Here is a 16597-nt window from a genome sequence, read left to right as displayed (position 1 = left end):
TTCTTGTTCAATTTCATACTCTACAACGCTTTCTGGAGAATTATACGCAAACTGGTGCATAAACGTACTCAGTTTAATGCGACAAATACTCCGGGAGACCATCATACACTTAACATACCTTAAATAACCTTTACATAACTTAGAAATAAGTTTTGAAGGCATTGGTATGGCAAAAACAAGTTAATTCGCTTACAGGGACTAAACTTGACAAACTGCGAAAGTATGCCAATTTGAACTGTAACGAACATTCCGGAACATGTCCATAAGTTAAACATACCATATATATCCTTTACATAGCTTAGAAATAGGCTTTGAGGGGTTTGGTATGCTAAAACAAACTTTTGGATCATTCAGGGGCTAAAAGTGTCAAAAAGTGCACAAGTTTGCACTTTCGCGCATAACCTACGTTCTGAATACATCCGGACATCCGAAAATTTATGTAAGCATTATAATATTATGCCTTAGTGTTTGGCATGAGAAAAATCCATTCGTCGCGTCATTTGGATCATCTTTCGCGCTTATGCGCATTCCGTCGTAATTAAGCGAACATCGCGATCGTACGGCCAAACGAACCGACATCCGGAATATTTTTGAGCATATTTCAAGTCCCCTACACTTTAACTTCATCTTAGAGCCTTGAAATGAGGTTAACGGGGCTTAAACGTGCCAAAAATGGGCCAAAATACGTGTTTCTGAAGTGCAGGGACCAAAATTGAAAATTCTGGTCTGGGAACCTTAGGCGGGGCGCGTAAGGATTTGCCAAATCCTTAGGCGGGCCGCGTGAACATGTCTGACAGAAAGATTTTGCATTTAATGCAGAATCTGGCCTTTCGTTCGATCAAGGGGCGATGCCTTTTCACCCAATGAAGAGCCAAGGGTCAAGTTCACTGAACTTATCCACTGGACACATGTACGCACGAGATCAAGGCACGATATTCGATAAAACGATCCTAACGGTTCCACTTTTCCTATAAATACCCCCCCCCCTTTAGTGTAAAAATCACAAAATCAGATCTTAAAGCTCTAAGTTGAAACCATTGTTTCATACCTGAGCTATTTGGTCTTGATTAGCACTCGGGGACCCTCCGTAAGTCTTCTTTCGCTCTTTTATTCGCTTTTCGAGTCCGAAAGTCAACGTTTTGTTGACTTTCTGCATTGACCAGCTTATGGTCGATGCGAAGTTCATGGAACTTCATAACGTGAGCGTGATCACGATGGTTATGGTCCATAGTGACCATACCTACTGATCACCACGTTATCTAGGCTCGGTGACGAGTCGTAGTTTCGGCCAAAATGTGCATTCTTGCATGTTTTGTAACCAAACTACTTGTGGGCATCAAAGCCGTTTGTTTTGATCTCAAACCTGTTTTCAAACTTAGTTAAGCATGTTCTAACATGCTTAGCTCGTCACTTTTAGTTTAGTGCTTATATAGGGTCGTAAGGTAAGCGATCTAAACCATCGCTTATGCTTTCGAACCTGACCCATTTGGTCGGTCATTAGGACCTGACCAAACACATTAGGTGACCATAGCTATAACCTTCCGATGTTATACCTTATGGTCACGATGTTAGGCGTTCCATACGCGTTCTACGCGAATGACGCGTTAGGGTGGCATAAGCTACCTCAACGGGTCGTGATGGACCGTAAGCACTTAGATTAGGTTTCATTTTAGTATGTAGGCTTTGCTAAGCCATATCACACGAGTCTCCATACTCGTTTGGTTTACGAACCCGCGTACTGTCCGATCCTTCCGATTTGGTCCGGTATATTAACATAGCTACCTATTAGGTGCCGTTTGATATCCCGTGATCTTTAGCATTATCTGGTTGTTATACAAGGAACTCAAAGCAACCTCAGGTGAGTACGTAAAACCCCTCTTTTACTGTTTTCAACTGTTTTGGGGTGAAGCATGTGTACCTATCTGTTATTTTCATGATTTCAAAGTATAATTGATTATACATATCTTTTAACAAACTGATTGATTATCTATGGTTTAAACACTGATTTCTCAAAGATTACAAAAGTAATTGTTGGAATAGTACTTATTTTGTTCACCAGACCGATTGGTAGTATGATATAGCGCTATAGGACTAGACACCCCATTCCTGTTGTCATGGAATGTCTGAAACCAATTTGTTTCTCCATCCAAATAGGGATTTCCTTTGTGGTATCCTTATAGTCTCAAAGGTGTAGTTTGATGCACCAGGTCTGAATGAATTCTTAAATCGCACCTTTAAGGTATATTTTGATATACTCCCAAAAAGTATAGTTTGATATACTCTCATGTGTGGTGTTGTACAGAACCAACATATATTCTGTAATCATCCAAAGCATATTGTGATATGTTACTTACATAACTAAAACATAGTTTAATATGTTATTTATCACATCCAAAGCATATACTGATATGTTAGTTACAAAACTAAAACATGGTTTAATATGTTATTTATAAATCCAAGGTATACTTGTAATATACTACTGAAAACTATTATTTTGAACAACTAAAGTATATTTAATATACTATCTATCAAACGATTTAGTTTTGGTTAGTGTTTAGATAACGGAACGAGTGTAATGTGATGAAAACATGGTAGATACGCCGCTGGTACTTCTTATATATAAGTGTTTTCATTGCATTACATACCGTGGCGTTATTTAGTACACTTGGGTTAACAATATTGGAACTGAAATATATTTTAATATATTACTTATTCAACTTTCTTAAAACCAAGGTATATTTTATATATACCATAAACGTTTTATTAAAACATTGTTTTTCAAACAACTTAACTTATACAAACTCATTTTACATGGTTATTCAGTTAACCATACATTATTCTCTTATTTATACATATCATCTGATCCTATCGTTTTTCAAATGATTTACAAGACAAAGCAAATTTACAAAGTTCATGACTAAACATTTTCTCAAACATAAGTCATGAACTCCGTTTTCACAAAACCTATGTATCTCACAGGCATTTTTATGCTGACGTACCTATTTTTACACATGTTTCAGGTGCTGTCTTGAGATGATTGTTGATGCATGCTACATTTAGGACGGACTCGTGCCTTAGCAACTTTAAAACTTGGAAGATCATAGTTGTACTTATGTGATTGTAATAGAACAACGAGTTCATTTAATCAATAAAACAATATTTAAATTTCCATGTGTTATGAAACAATGATTCTGTTACAACACTCCCCGACGTTTCCGCCACGTTTTGTTGTTACACGTGGTCGGGGTGTGACATCACACTCCTCCTGATTGGGCAAAGTTCAAAAAGAATGTACCTGAAAAGCAGTTGGAACTAAAAAGAATGAAAGAAGAATTGGTTGTTGCTGAGTTTGGCACCAAAAACAAGTTGCTAGATGGAAAGAAGATGTGGTCAGGTCAACCTACAAAAGGTTGGAGGAATTAAGGAAGAAAGATCCAAAAATCCCTCAAAAACCTGACTACCCTGAGGCAGCGGTTTCAAAAGGACCATCAAAGCTGCAAACCAGGAGAGCCACTGCTCCAGCTGGTACTGCCATCTACAAAAGAAGGACACAAAGCCAGTTTGGAGCTGAAACTGTTCAAGAAATTCTTGCTGGAAATGCTGTCTTAAAAGAAGGCTTGTTAAGAACGTTAAAAGAAGAACTTGAACAGGAAAACTCTGCTACCACTGCTCAGCCAGTGATGAACCGGCCAACCTCACCAAATACTTCTGCAAATAAACATCTCTCAAGAAACCCACCAGGCTCAAAAATTCAAAAGTGGGCAACTGACAAACAGACCTGCGTATTGACTTTGCTCAGGTCTGGTGGAGTAGTGGATAAAATATCAAGGGAACAAGCTCTTGGCCTGAGTCTTGAAGATTTGCAGCATCTCCTTGATCTTCCACTTAGCAAGGATGATGAAGATACAGATGCCCTTGACTTTGAATTACAATTTAAAGGTCAGATAAGGGAGCTGTTAATGAGGCAATAAAGTATCCACAAATAATGAAGGGTTTTGGCATTATCTGTTCCAGGGGGAGATTGTTGGGATTGAACCCTATCAGAGGAACAGATAATAAAAAGCCAAAACTGGATCAGAACAGTGGATTATGAATAAGCAGATGCTGATACACAAATCTCTCCCCTTGAAAGTGATTACAACTACTGATGACCTCCTATCTGCTGATCTTACCAAACTGCTGTCTCATAACTGCTGCTCAACTAAAGATCTGATGGAAGACTAAAGTCCTGCTGATTCAATCTACTGCCTTGAGTCAAGCACTGCTGATCCGGACAAGTGCTGTTGGGTTCACAGCAGTAGAAGGTTGCAGCAGCTGTTCTAAAGTCTGTTTTGTAATAGAGTTTGTTAACCCAAGCAGTGTCTGTATAGATCAGAGGTTAGAGTTTGTTAGGAGGTTAGATGTCACTTTCATGGTGACGTCAGCAAAGATGCTCAGTAGTTTGCAAGTGCCTATAAATAGTTCAGTACTTTGTACTGTTCTATCAGCTTTTCACATCACTCGTCTTCTTTGCACGAACAAACTACTGAGCTCGGGCTGAGGGGGAGTTTGCATTCATACATCTATCTTTGTAATCGTTGTTGAAATTAAATTCAATCATTCGGTTCATAGTGTAAAAGATGTTTGATTAAAGTATTACTCTCATTTGATTGTATGCAAAGTTTGTTTTCATTTTAGTTCCGCTACACAACTCATTCATTTTCATCTTAACTTCAAACACAAAATACAATCAAAAGGAAACTCAGATCCAACAATTGGTATCAGAGCACTATGTTTAATCAACAAACAAAAAAGGGAAAATAGTCAAAGAAAGTTGACCGAGCACTATTCATCCGAATCTGATGAATCTATATATATTAATAAATGAGATGATTTGGGCCATGTGACATGTGATGGTATAGTTTTTTTTGCTGATGTGGCATGTTATGGTGTAGTATAGGGTGATTTTGGGAGGGAATCACTATTACATAAACTACACAAATTTGGACGCGGGGTCCGGAAGACTACGGGTTCGGTCGGGCTTTTAATTTTGGATCCTTTATATCGCTTCTGACTCCCATCTTCTTTCTCACGCTTCATTCCAAACCCTATCGCTTCTGACTCCCATCTTCTTTGTTACGCTTCTCCTATCTGCTAGCCACCATGTTCCTCCTTCTTTACGATTCAAATCAAATGTTAGTTATCAACCACTGTGATCCTATTTTTTCTTAGTTGTTCTACGATTCAAACCCTAGATCGATCAAAACCCTAGATCAACGAGTGCAAGTTCGTGTTCTTCACTCTCATATTCATCAACATAGGTATTTTTATCCCTTCCGATCTTTGATGTTTTTGTTATGTGATTCCAATCATAACAATCCAGTTTTTTTGTTTTTATTTTTGATTGTGAAAACCCTAAATGGTCAATGTTTACAAACGATGGTTATTTCTGATTGCTGTTGTTGCGTTTGATTTGTAAATTGTGTTTTCTATTTTTATGATTGGTGTGGCCGTTGATGAATAAAGTTTTGCCTACATTGTCCGATTGTTATTTGTGACCAGAAGACTGAAGTTTCAGAGGCCCTTTTTTATTTCTTTTCAGTTTGGAAAGTTTGTTGGTTTTGTTCTATTTTGAGTTTTGCTTTTTTTGTGTTTTACAAAACTAAAACGAAGAATTTTAAATTAAGTCTGCAAACATAGTTGCACACTTTTAACCAAATGGCTGATCAACTGTTGTTGAGGTTGAGAACATTCCAAGTTTGACATTCGGGTTCCAGAATTAAAAAAAAAACCCTGCATTGATGTTAAACAACCTCGCCGGCCATATGTTATAACGTACAATGAAGTCTTGGAACCCATATGTTTGAAGTTGTGTTTTTTTTTGAACCCAGCAAAATTTCCGTTTTGTTAGTTTTTCCTTATGTTTTGCCTAGGTAGAAAAAAATAGAACTAGATCTCTTTTGCGTAAGTACTGCAAAGTCAATCTTTATGTCCCTACACGGCTACAATGAAATCTTATACTTGGGTGCCGTTTCCCAGACTTTAGAAACTGTTAAGGGTCGGCTCATACAAAATATTTGGGTTTAAGAATGATTTTAGGGTTTGGCATTGTAATAGAATTATAAAAAAAAATCATCGTCAAGTTTGTTAGGTTCAAGATTATGTCGGCTGATGTAGTTTTTATCTTTGTCAAATTTGAGTTCATCAGTTGGTTAATACGTCATCTTAATTTGGCTGTTTGTATCAGTAATGCTAGATTTCTTATCTTTTTCTTTCTAAATCATTATTGTTAATCGGATGTAAACGGTATGTGCGGTTTTTTAAATGAAAGTTAGCCTCACTTTCTAAAAACCTAAATCCCCAAAATCCAAAATCTCTTTTTTCCATTGATGTTCCATCTTGATTATTCCATCTCTTATCGCCACCACCAAGATCTTAGTTCCACAAATTTTGTACAATTTTCTTCCGCTTTCATCTATTCAGCAGATGATTTGGCTTGGCCGTCATTCAGATCTAAGGTTATTTTAGGGCTTTGGATTCATGCAATGCGGTGCTCATTTGGCTTCTTTAATTTGTTTGATTCTATTGCCATTAATATTATAATGAGTATACTAAGTGTTAACTTTCATTTTTATAATTATATTACTTATTATGATTTGGGTTTGTTTTGGTGAAACATACTTCTATTGCTTTATCGTGATTTATTGCAGAATGATGCAGGCTGTTAGCTTTTATCGGATAGAGAATTCCCTTTTGACCGATATTTGGAACACAGTGTATCCTTTTTTTCCATTCCACGTGGGGTTTGTTCATTGTTCATATATTAATGCAATTTCTAATGTTTTTGGTTTTATAAATAAAGTGATGGTGTTGTTTCTTATTTGTCAATTGATTAGTGACGAAATCATTTGTGCTTTTTTAAACAAATCGTTGATTAAGCCGACTAGGACGCAAATAGTGGTGTTGCGCCTTGCGGGGGTGAGAGGAGGTGAAATAGAGGTTTTTGAAGGAAGATCTTGCGAAATTGCTGGCTAATTGACTTGATGTTTTGTATATTAGACAAGTCTGATGGGCAAAGAAAACACCCAACAACCACAGGTTTGGTGATTTTGTTTAATTGCAGCTGTTACATTCACTTATGAGTAGGGATGGTATCTGTATCGGTACCGGTACCGAAAACACAAGTACCGAAATTCGCCAAATATTGGTACCGGCACCGAAAATGTTCGGTACGAAACTGGTACCAGTATTTGAAGGCAAAATTTGGTACCGATATCGGTAACGAAAGTACCGGTACCGAAAACGCCTAAAAGTTAGTACCGATTCGGTACCGAAAATAATTCGGTACGGGAAATCCGGTACCGAATGCTCATCCCTACTTATGAGTGGGTCCATTCGAGTCATGTCTTACATCAAATATACTTATATACACCTAAAAAATAAACGGGTCAAATGGGTTGAACGAGTCAAAAGTCACCCAAAGTGTGCTCTAAGAGTTTTACTTCTTGAATCCTTCTATTTAGTTATGTTTAATTTGGTGGAGTCTTTGTTTTTAGATTTGCATTGTTCGGCACTATATAACAACTGGGATAAGTTTGGAAATGAAATTCAATATGTTTGACCTTAAAGGTCAAAATTGTAATTGTGTTTTGATTTTTGAACATGAAGAACACTAAGCATGATGGTTACACATTGGCCATGTTATTCAAATTCTAACTAAAATGTGTTTCAATACAAGTTAGAAGACTTATGGTACATGTCACATAGAATCTACAGATAGAGTGTGATGTTAACAAATTGTGAATGATAAACAAACTCATGTTTCATTTGTTCTTTAGGGTGGGAGTACTCTAAAGACGGGAAATGTGAGAAAATGCCTTCTACAACATTTGTCACCATGAAGATAAAGTCACTTCCATGCATTAAACATGAGCACATGATATGGATCTGGCTTGGAAATGAACACCTATTATGCCTTAACTAAAAACACTCCTAGGATTCCAAATACATGCTGAATGTTACTAATGCTTATGTTCTTTTTTGTGATTATGCAAGTTAGAATTAGAGATTCATGCTCAACTCTTTTTATTGCGAATGAGTCATTTTGGTTTGGGTATAATCTCAAACGGGTCAAATAATTTTTTACTCTGTAAAATGGGATGTGGGTCAAGTTGGAAATGCCTACATCTCCTTTGGGCAATGTCCATTTTGGTTTGGGTGTAATCTCAAACAGGTCAAATAATTTCAGAAAAATTGTGTCCGTGGGATATTCCAGCTTTTGGAAGCTGAATCTCATAATTATGCTATTGTATTCTTTTTAAAACTTTTAGGAATTAGAGGTGCTTTTCGTATCATATTTTCAGGATATACTCCTTTTTTCTAAAATGTTGATATTTCTTTTGTGGATCAATACGAGTACCTACTCATTAGTTCTTGGTTATTATCATGATTTATCTAAAAATGAATTAATAGCTTTCTGTTGGCTATAAATACTTCTTTGTCAAATTCTAAGTATGATGTTTTTATATGTTCTTTTTTTAATATACAACTAACAATTTTTTTCACCTGGAAGGATGTTGCAATTAAGGTTAGGTTGTATGTCTTGCAAAGCTACATACCTGCAGGTTAGTTTCTTGATGATCTACCCTTATAATATGATTGAATTGATATTTACCAATGTTGTCTTAATAATTCTTTAAAAATGGACGAGCATGAGATAGAAGATATCATAAATCTCATATCTAAAATAGAGGCAAAGCATCTAGGATTTAAAGTCATCTTTAAAGTTCTATAGTTGGCTTTGAAAGGTAAATTTATTTGCAATAGCATATGATAAATATATATATATATATATATTTTTTGTGATTTATGGACCACTTCTTTACTATTTTTAAAGGATTTACTCTCATATGGTGTCCATTTGCTTGAAAAATATATATTTTTTAAGAATATATTTAATATTATATTCTGAAATATATTAAAGGATTTACTCTCATATGGGGTCCATTTGGTCAGATTTAACCATAAAAATTAACTGAGTTAGGGCTAAAGAACATAACTTTCAAGAGTTTGCAAACATCGAGTACGTTTTCTGTAATTATTGAAGATAAAGGACACAGTTTGCAATAAGTGACATGCGTAAAGGACGATTTTTGTAATTTACTATAAATATATCTATATATGGCTTACCTCTTATAGTCTTACTTTGACTTCTCTTCGGTGTCGGCGCATTACCTTTTTCTGTGTTTTAAAAATAAGTAGAGGTTCTACAAGTCTAAATATGGTGCTTATGTTCCTATAGGAACCACAATTAGGTTTTCTAAAGTAAAGGAAAAACAAAAAGAAGAGGCTGGAAATGCATATAGGAGCGGACCCTTAAAGAAGCAAAGTGCAGGGGAATCATAAAGGTTAACCTTTGATCTATTTATGTTGAGCAACATATAGGTTTTATGTATTTATATATATTAATTTTGTGTATCTTTTGTTAAGAATCGAGTGATCGGTTTTCTTAAACTAAGGTTTTGCCTCTCCACCATTACCCGAAAAGCAAAGCATTCATTGGGATTAAGGTTTTGCCTTTCGACCATTACTCGATAATGTAGGTTTTCCTTTTAACTCATTTGTATGAAAACGGGCGAAATATGGGTGTATTTGTTGTATAATGGGTCAAATGTGCAAAACGCATTGAATATATAAAGTGGATCTTTATCGTGTATTCATGTGTTCACAAAGCCACCAATAGTTTATTTAGAGGACATATTATAATGCCAATAATATATTTTTTAGTTGTATCAAATACATCAATTATTTACGTATTTCTAAAAAAATGATGCAGAAGTATTGGCGGATCAGCCCAACCACCCGTTTTGACCTGCATATATAGTTATCCAGTTTGACCTGAACCCATTTCCCATTTTTAATACATGTGACCTACTTCGTCACCTCTATGATTAGTTGATGTGATTTTTAATGCATGAAACCTGCCCTCAACATAAATACAATTGTCTTATGGATTGTATCATCGTATGGTTTACATACTTGGATCATAGATACATACATATAAAATCTCAAATCCTTTTAATAGAATTAACTATTGAGTGGATAGTTATTCTAACAATATAGTTTTTGTTATATTATTTAACTCATTAATTAAGTTATAGTAAAGAAAGAAAAAGCGTTTATGGGTTGAGCTGATCCAACGTGAACTTATAATGATCCATTTCACTACCAAGGCGTTTTCCCTCTCTACTGAAGGTGTACATAATATGCAGGGACCAAACCATGAAGATCCATTGAATCTGGAGGCTACTGCTGTTCTAAGTGAACTTACAAGCATATAGATCTAATGTTAAGACAAAAATGGGTGAATGACATGTGGGCGATACATATTTTGCACGATGCATGTAACGTTTTTCTCGCTACAACAGAAACCTCACACTATATAAAGTACAATGTATTTGGTTTTTCTCTAGACTTTTGGTTGCCCGGTTTCAGAAATTACAAACTGTATTGGACGATTTGGTTTACGATTTATACTTTTATACTTAAAGTCATTTGTATAAGGTTTGTTTATTTTAGTTTTATATTATTTTATATTAATATGGAGCATCAGATCAACGTACATCAATGGGAAAACCATGGTGAAGAATGTTAAACGGCATAAAAAACGGAGAAGGTTTTAGGTATGCGATTGAAGGATGGCCGCTTTTCATGAAAGCGAATAACCTTAATACGGGTGATATACTGCATTTCACTTATGTGACTTCAACAAATATGCTCGACTTAACACATGTGGATGCGGTGAATGCGACATAACAGGTAAGGTTAGACGTTGATGGTGTAATCATTGTCTCTGTTTTAGAAAAATTCAATCAGCCCTATTGTTCGGTGTGTATAATGTTTTTACTAATTAATTTTCAAGTAACTGATGCATAGATTAGCAAAGATGCATTAGCGGGTAATTCATTAATAAAGGAGGGTGGGCATTTGCCCACTGGACAACCCATAAGTTTAGTGGTTGTGGCCCAAGTGCCCAAGCTCCTTTGAAGAAATTAAATGCCTTATGTAATGGGTGATTATATTGCATTGACCAAAAATGCTTCATGTACTTTCTTTTAATTTTTTTTTCTATTATGGAGATTTCAATGTGATGGTATTTTTGTTGTTTCCTCTATTATTTTCTCTATATAATATAGAATAGAGGCTCCAATGTAAATGCTCTAAATATACATGCGTACTTTACATTCTTACTTTTATATGTTTTTATGTCTCTTTACAACAAGAAAAGTTTAAGAAACCGAATTAAAAATGTATGGTGGAGAAAAGGGAAAGAGGAAACTTTAGAGGTTAAAAGTATTATTCTTATACTTTTATTTGTTGTAAATTAAATTTTCCTACCCGGAAATTTTCCGGGTTATAACCTAGTTAATATATATATATATATGAATTTTATTTCTATGTTTATTTTAACTATATATATCAGAGTAAATTACAAAAATCGTCCTTTAGGCCTACCTCAGTTAATTTTTGTGGTTAAATCTGACCAAATGGACCTCACATGAGGGTATTTTTATGGTTAAATCTGAACAAATGGACCCCATATGTAGGGCTGTCCAAAAAGCTCGCGCCTCGGAGCGCGCTCGGATTTAGCTCGGAAAAAGCTCGCTCGATATGGCTTGGTGAGAAAGTGAGCGTAGCTCGGCTCGGCTCGTGACAAGCCAAATTGGCTCGGTTTGGTTCGCTTGGTAGCTCGGCTCGGCTTAGCTCGAACTATTTTACTTATAATATATTTTATTTTTATATACACTGTTATTGGCCAATAATAATCTCAACTCATTTAATCACCAATAATAATCCGAACTATTCACTTTTGTTTGTAAAATACACCCAGTTAAAAAAACACTAACTAGGTTAAAAAATTGCTGATGTGGCCCTTTTAGCTGATGTGTCATATGACGTGGCAGTTGATGTGGCATTTTTTGATGACGTGGCAGCCGATGTGCAGTCTACGTGGCATTTTTCGATGACGTGGCAACTGATGTGGCTTGCGAAGCCACATCAGCAATTTTTTAACCTAGTTAGTGTTTTTTTAACTGGGATTATTTTACAAACAAAAGTGAATAGTTCGGATTATTATCGGTGATTAAATGAGTTGAGATTATTATTGGCTAATAACAGTGAGTTGGGATTATTTAAATCCAATCTGCCTATAATATATTACAAAAAATGATTATTATTTACATGTATTTAGGCTTGTAGTTTGATATCTATGACATATTTAAAGGTTGATTGTCGTGTTCATGAACAAATATTGTATTTACTTGAAATATAAAACTTATTTTGCGTTGTTGAACGTGATTTTGGCTTATAATGTATTAGGTTGAACTTATTTTGAATATGTTCTTTTGAAGTATTGAATAATATTTTAGAATACTGAATTTTGAGAGCTATGTAATAATTTTTATTTTTAAAATCGAGCCAAACCAAGCCGAGCCAGCTCGGTTTAAAACCAAGCCGAGCCCGGGCTTAGATTTTCAGCTCGGTTTTAAATCCGAGCCGAGCCAACTCGGTCTATAATCGAGCCGAGCTCGAGCTTGCCCTAGCTCGGCTCGGCTCATGAACAGTCCTACCCACATGAAAGTAAAATGACTAAAATACCTCATGTGGGGTCCATTTGGTAAGATTTAAGCACAAAAAATTAACTGAGTTAGGGCTAAAGGATATAACTTGCAAGGGTTTGCAAACATCGAGTACGTTTTCTATAATTATTGAAGATAAAGGACCCAGTTTGCAATTAGTGACATACATAAATGATGATTTTGTAATTTACTCTATACATTATTATTAGCCAATGAATGGTAAAAGAAATTTAATCTATTTTTACCTAGCATAGTTAAATTATTTTGAGTTTTTTTTTTTATTTACTCTATCTTTGTTGTTAACATGATTTTTATTTTGAGTGAATTTCAAGGATTGTTCTTTATCTTTATACCCATTTTCAGGCGCTGTCATTTATGTTTAAAATTGACGATTTTTATCCTTTATGTTTTCATATCATACACGTTTTGTTCTTTAGGCCTAACCCAGTTAGTTTTTTCAGTTAAATTTGGTCATGTGCTTTGCACATGAGGGCATTTTTGTCAATTCAAAGGTTGCAGAAGCTTTAAGCTGTAAATCTGTCGTTGAACTTACCTTTGAATTGACAAAAATGCCCTCATTTGCAAAGCATATGACCAAATTTAACTGAAAAAACTAACTGGGTTAGGCCTAAAGGACAAAACGTGTATGATATAAAAACATAAAGGACAAAACTCGTCAACTTTAAATATAAAGGACAACACCTATAAATGGGTATAAAGATAAAGGACAATCCTTGTCGTGGTTTTCATGCCACGTGTCTTCTTCTTTTTCTAGATCAAACACATTTCTCTATCATCTTTCTCATTAGTTCCAGAATATTATTTTATCATAAAAAACCCACCACCTGCACAACTCCTTTTGCATTTTGCAAAACATAGCTTCCGTAAGCCACTTCCTTCTTCAGAGGAAGTCCTTATTTCCGTAAAGCGTTGTATTTTCTTTTTTTTACTAGAGCGTAACCTACTCATAATTTATCTACAAAAATTTTATTTTTTTTGAAGTATGAACCCTTAGAGAAGCTAAAGACAAGCTGGAGAAGCGTGGTGAAGATCTAACATGGAGATTAGACTTTTAAAAAACATTTAATGGTACATCTTTTATATGTTCAATAGAGATTAACATGTTAATAGTAATAAAAAAAGTTGTTTGATCTGATTAGGAATGTGATAAAGTGTTACTTGATTTTTCGGAATAAAAGTTAATAAGAGATTTGACCAGTTGAATGGGACGAGTTTTCGACCAAGGTTGCGAGTCGCAACCACTTGGTTCCGACTCGGAATCTCTCGGTTTCGACACAAAACTAAACACCATAGGACTCGAGACCAGCCGCTTGCAAGTCGAGACCACCTCGGTTCCGACTCGGGACGTGACCCGAAACCTTGAGGTTTCGACTAATGAACTTGTCACTCGAGATCCTCGGTTTCGACTTGAGATCTTGTGTTTCGACTGATGTTTCACTCGAAACCAACTTTAACATCCACTTGGGCCATACGCTGATCATTGGCCCATCAGCAGAACTTGGGCCGTACACTGTTTACTGATTCACACATTGGGCTTTTGTTGAAAAGTCTAAGCCTGGCCCACATACTTTATGTGCTATGTGACTAGCCTAACTTGCATGCTATATGTGTTATGTGATGAATACATTAGATGTAACCTGATTGTCATACATGGTTTATTCTTGCATACAAACCTAACTGTTACTGATAACCATAATAGGACGTGGTTGACCAAGCTCGAACAAGTAATAAACTTACTGAGCAAATCTAAGGTGAGTTCACTGCTCTTTCACAAGTGTCACACCCCGACCACGTAGAACATACAAAACGTGGCGGAAACGTCGGGGAGTGTTGTAACAGAATCAATTGTTTCAAATCCATGGCAAATGAAGTTTCGTTTTATAAATCAAACATGAAAGTTTACATTGTCTAAACAAGAATCAAGGCGTACATAACATAAATTAACTAGTTCTTGTCTCGTTTTAAGTCACTAAGGCACAGGTCCGCCTAAGTATGTCTTGATAAGTCCTATGCATCATCTCCTGAAAACACATGTGAAAATAGGTACGTCAGCATAAAAATGCCTGTGAGATACATTGGTTTTGTGAAAACGGAATTCATGACTTATGTTTGAGAAAATGTTTAGTCATGAACCTCGTATTTTGCTTTGTCATGTAAATCATTTGAAAAACGGTAAGATCAAATGATATGTATAAATAAGAAGACACTGTATGGTTAAACGGATAACCATGAAAAATGCATTTGTATAAGATAAGTCGTTTGTAAAGCAATGTCTCGTGAAAAGTGTGTTATTTGTATAAAATGTCATATGTCTCAAATTGAAATGATTCAAATAACGCTACGATATGTTAATACCATACAAACACTTATATATAGGAAGTACCAGCGGCGTATCCACCATGCTTGTATCATATTACACACGCCTCGTTACTTAATCACTTACTCAAACCAAACCATCAGAATGAAATGTTTAACAACGGTAGAAATGTTCATGTATAGTTAAATGTCTATTGTCAAATGTAATTCATGTCAACGGATACAACTGGTTTACACGGTTCAATGGTTACAGACGGTTCATGAAATCAAAAGGGTAAGACGGTTCACATAGTTAAATGGTTACAACGGTTCAAAATGTAGCATAATGTGTTCATATGCTGGATGAGCATATACAACAGAAATGCAATGTAAAACAATGTACTAAGTACGCACACAATGGGCATACATAGCATGTAATGTAAAACAATGTACTAAGTACGCACACAATGGGCATACATAGCATGTAATGTAAGACGATGTACTAAGTACGCACACAATGGGCATACATAGCATGAAACGTAATGTAAAGCGATGTACTAAGTACGCACACAATGGGCATACATAGCATGTAATGTAAAACGATGTACTAAGTACGCACACAATGGGCATACATAGCATGAAATGTAAAGCGATGTACTAAGTACGCACACAATGGGCATACATAGCATAAACACAATGAAATCATGTACTATATATGTACTATCGAACATAGCAAGTATATGATGTGAAAACAGGAAAGCATGAAAGTAACAGATAGGCACATGTGTTTCACCCCAAAACAGTTTGGAAAACAGTAAAAGAGGGGTTCAATGTACTCACCTGAGATTGCTTTGAATTCCTTGTATAATAACCAGATAAGGCTAGAGGTCACGGGATATCAAACGGCACCTAATAGGTAGCTATATTAATATACCGGACTAAAATCGGAGGGTCGGATAGTATGCGGGTTCGTAAACCAAACGAGTATGGAGACTCGTGTAATATGGTTTAACAAAGCCTACATACTAAAATGAAACCTAACCTAAGTGCTTACGCCCCATCATGACCCGTTTAGGTAGCTTAGGCTACCCTAACGCGTCGTTCGCGTAGAACGCGTCTGGAACGCCTAACATCGTGACCACAAGGTATAACCTCGGAAGGTTATAGCTATGGTCACCTAATGTGTTTGGTCGGATCCTAAAGATCGACCAAATGGGTCGGGTTCGAAAGTATAAGCGATGGTTTAGATCGCTTACCTTACGACCCTGTATAAGCACTAAACTAAAAGTGACGAGCTAAGCATGTTAGAACATGCTTAACTAAGTTTAGAAAACAGGTTTGACATCAAAACAAACGGCTTTGATGCTCACGAGTAGTTTGGTTACAAAATATGCAAGAATGCACATTTTGGCCGAAACTACGACCCGTCACTGAGCCTAGTTAACGTGGTGATCAGTAGGTATAGTCACTACGGACTATAACCATCGTGATCACGCTCACGTTATGAAGTTCCATGAACTTCGCATCGACCATAAGCTGGTCAATGCAGAAAGTCAACAAAATGTTGACTTTCGGACTCGAAAAGCGATAAAAGAGCGAAAGAAGACTTACGGAAGGTCCCCGAGTGCTAATCTAGATCAAATAGCTCAGGTATGGAACAATGG

The 16597-nt window shown here is 35.9% G+C and overlaps 1 long non-coding RNA gene across 7 annotated transcripts; it reads left to right on the top strand.

The window, feature by feature from the left end:
• The first annotated feature begins 4966 nt into the window (after nt 1–4966).
• On the top strand, nt 4967–10556 carry LOC110915066. Of its 7 annotated transcripts, none has more exons than XR_004875085.1 (5): nt 4969–5300; nt 6690–8603; nt 9281–9386; nt 9469–9577; nt 10251–10528. It is a non-coding gene; the product is annotated as an uncharacterized LOC110915066 (long non-coding RNA). The 7 variants fall into 7 exon arrangements; XR_002578724.2 differs by having other exon boundaries at nt 4992–5300; nt 6690–7077; nt 7818–8603; nt 9281–9577; nt 10251–10505; XR_004875088.1 differs by having other exon boundaries at nt 4967–6497; nt 6700–8603; nt 9281–9577.
• The last annotated feature ends 6041 nt before the right edge of the window (nt 10557–16597 follow it).

Source organism: Helianthus annuus, chromosome 12 (genome assembly GCF_002127325.2).
Source record: "Helianthus annuus cultivar XRQ/B chromosome 12, HanXRQr2.0-SUNRISE, whole genome shotgun sequence".
Lineage (NCBI taxonomy): Eukaryota > Viridiplantae > Streptophyta > Magnoliopsida > Asterales > Asteraceae > Helianthus > Helianthus annuus.
The sequence above is the reverse complement of the archived record's forward strand: the minus strand, read 5'-3'. Positions and strand labels throughout refer to the sequence as shown.